This window comes from Nicotiana attenuata, unplaced genomic scaffold (assembly GCF_001879085.1).
Source record: "Nicotiana attenuata strain UT unplaced genomic scaffold, NIATTr2, whole genome shotgun sequence".
Classification (NCBI taxonomy): domain Eukaryota; kingdom Viridiplantae; phylum Streptophyta; class Magnoliopsida; order Solanales; family Solanaceae; genus Nicotiana; species Nicotiana attenuata.
In genome coordinates, this window is record NW_017670752.1 from 389,957 (window position 1) to 393,626 (window position 3,670).

Here is a 3,670-nt window from a genome sequence, read left to right on the forward strand (position 1 = left end):
TGCCTCTTATTCAATTCCAGATTCGAGTGGCTTGGTGGGGATTTGAGGGAATAGGTTTAGGTATTTAGAAAGAGGAGGGTGAGGGGAGTATGGGGTGTGAGTTTGGTAGGGTTTGGACGGCGGCGCCGCCGTGCACGGTGGTGGCGGCGCCTAGGGTATAGTAGATTTGGGGGTTTTGGTTGGGATTTAAAAGAAAACAAGGTTGGATTTGGGAAGAGGGGAGCGAGGGGAGGAAATGGTGTAATTTTGGGCGTCATTGGACGCCAGCCGCCGCCGTGAGGCGAAATCCGGCGGCGGCGCAAGGCGGAGCCGACGGGGAACAAAGAGTACGAGGAAGAGGGGAATGGTCTTTTGGGTTTCTAGATTTTCAGACACTTTTATATAAAAGTCCAAATCAATTATGGACCGTTGGATTAGATGGACGAAACGGACCAGATTAATTTTAACTTAAAGGTATCAAACGACGTAGTATTGGCATGATACTACGCCGTTTTGAGGGATCCTAGGGACTGAAGATTGGACCGGGTATTGGGTGTATTTGGGCCTGGCTTGTTTGGTTTTGGGGGTGGGGGGTCCGTTTGGGCTTTAAGAATTTTAAAGGATTTGGCCCAAAACAATTCAATTCCTCTTCTATCTTTCTCTTTCTTTTCAAATTAACTCTTTTTTTTTAATTTCTTTTAAAAATAAAACTAAAAATAAACCTAAATTGATTCCTACTCAAATTATCTTAGCAAATTAATTACCATAATTAAGAAATTAAAGAAAAAATACTAAAAATCCACATTGGAATTAAAAGGCGCAAAATGACTATTTTTTGTGATTTTCCTTTTTATAAAACAACCTTATTACTATTCTTAAAATGCAAAATTAACTCCTAATGGCACATGCAACACATATTTTGTATTTTTCACTAATTAAAATGCACAAACAAAATGCAAACAATTAACAGAAAATGCCACAAAAATCCACAAAATTGCAAATACTGAAAGAAGTTATTTTGTTTTGAATTTATGGGAGTAATTCACATAGGGCAAAAATCACGTGCTCACAATGTGAAAGTGGTCGTAGTTGCTGAGTTCTTACTTGTGCTTGTTGTATCTGTGATTTCGGATTTAGGTTGTGCTTCCGTTCACTCTTCTGTGTCAATATTATGGTGTTCCGCTGATACTTATTGTTTCCTTTCTTATTGAAATTACTATATTGTTAGCCATATCGCATAGTCTTTATGTAGATATCATACTCTATTGTTCCTATACTTATACTTGTTCAGGTTATTAGACCAGTAGGTGTCTTGACTGGTCCTTGTCACTACTCCACTGAGGTTAGTCTTGATACTTACTAGGCACCGCTGTGGTGTGCTCATACTACACTTCTGCACATTTTTGTGCAGATCTAAGTATTTGACCGTTAGTAGCTGTGCGGATTCTTGCTAATGAGACTCAAGGTAAACCTAATGCTACATTTGCAGGCTTCAGATTCACCTTCCTATTTTGTATTCACACTATTTTTACTTATTTCCAAACAGTTGTATTTAGAAGTTGTAGCAAACTCTGTAGAGCTTATGACTTGTACTAACGGTTTTGGGAAATTGTAAATTTTGCAGAGATTTTTATTAAATTGGTAGCTATTTAAATATTGTTGTTGTTGCACTTAAATGTTAGGATTACCTAGTCCCTAAGACTTGGTGCCATCACGATACCCAACGGAGGAAAATTTGGGTCATGACAAGATGGTATCAGAGCCCTAGGTTCATAGGTGCTACGATTCATAAGCGAGTTTAGTAGAGTCTTGCGGATCGGTACGGAGACATCTGTACTTATCTTCGAGAGGCTACACAACTATTAGGTCAATCTCAATTCTTTCATTAAGCTTATTGATCTCGGAGTTTGAACTTTTATCATTCTATTCTCTTACAGATGGTGAGGACACAAGCTGCAGTCATTAATGACGCTGCTCTCGGAGCAGGTGTCGCTAGAGGCAGAGGCCGACGAGGAGCACGTGTCTCAACTAGAGTACCTACAGAGCAGTAGATGAGGAGCCGCCAATAGCTCCAGCTGGGGGCAGGTACCGGAGGCGCCTGCTGTTACCCCTGGACTTCAGAGACATTAGCACAGTTCCTGAGCATGCTTGGTACATTGGCTCAAGCGGGGTTGATTCCAGTTGCACCAACTACTTCATAGACTGGGGGAGGAAACCAGACTCCAGCCGCCCACACTCTAGAGCAGCGAGTTCACTTTGGTCAGGTTCCAGGAGTCAAGGCGACACAGCCTGTGGTTCCAGTTCAGGTCGTGGTCAGGGCAGCAACCTCTGAGGAAGAGCAGTTTAGACATGCAAGGTTCAAGAAATATGACCCTCTTACTTTTAGTGGTTTGGTTTCAGAGGGTGCACAAGGCTTTCTAGAGGAGTGTCATCGCATTCTCCGCACTATGGGTATTGTGGAGACGAGTGGGGTTGCTTTTACTACGTTCCAGCTTAAGGGAGCGGCTTATTAGTGGTGGCGGACATTTGAGTTGGGCAGCCCGGCCGATGTAGCTTCACTTACATGGGTCTAGTTTTTAGAGATGTTCCTAAGATATTTGTACCCCAGTCCCTTCGGGATGCATGGCGCACGGAGTTTGAGCAGTTGCGCATGGCACTATGTCAGTATCAGAGTATGCCGTTAGATTCAGTGATTTGGCTAGACATGCACCTGCCTTGGTCGCTACAGTTAGAGAGTGAGTCCGTAGATTCATTGAGGGGCCCAGGCATGATATTCGGTTCAGCATGGCTCGGGAGTTGGAGTCAGATGTTTCATTTCAGCAGGTGGTAGGGATCGCTCGCCGGTTAGAGGGGATGTGGGACTAGGAGCGAGAGGATAGGCGGGGCCAGGAGAGAGAGGGCAGACGAGGTCAGGAGAGAGAGGACAGGGAGGCGAGGAGGCCTCGTAGACCGAAGAGATCTACTGGTCCTTATTTTAGAGGCAGGGTGCGACATGGTAGAGGTTTTGCTGGTCAGCCAGTTCAATTTTCACTTCAGGCTTCGCACGGTGTTTCAGGTGCCCATAGGTCTCAAAGTACCCGTACCACATAGTTCCCACAACCACGTCAGTAGGGACATTGCATTGAGTGTGGAGATACCAGCCACATGGTGAGAGATTGTCCAGACTCCGGACACGTGTGTCACAATGGGATGTTCAGGCGAGTAGAGGGCGCCCAAGAGGGGGAGGCCCGGCCAGTTGATGTGTTTCATATAGAGGCTTGAGGCCGCTGCGCCAAGATAATGTCATACAGGTATGCTTTCGTTTTGTTATAGAGGAGCACCATCTGTATTTTGTTACAGTTCTGCTTATCGGGGTGAGTTCCCCTATTTGGTGCTCCACCTATGGGTGAGTTCATGACTTAGTATTATGTTTATGTGTTTGCCCTTATTGGGAGGTCTATGAGTGGTAGCCCTTGTCTATTGTTTGTTTCTATTCTTTATTGAGAGTTACGAGGCTAGTAGCGAATTCATGTTGTCCATTACGGTAGGTTTGATGTGATTCCCGAGTATTTTGGTTACGAGTTGTGATTTAGATGCTCCACCGATGTGGGAGCCAGTACTTGCTATAATTTGTGACGGAATTGATTTAGTGGGAGATTTCAGCTGGTTTAATGTATATTCTACTTGTGATTCAGAGTTGACGGTGGGACCC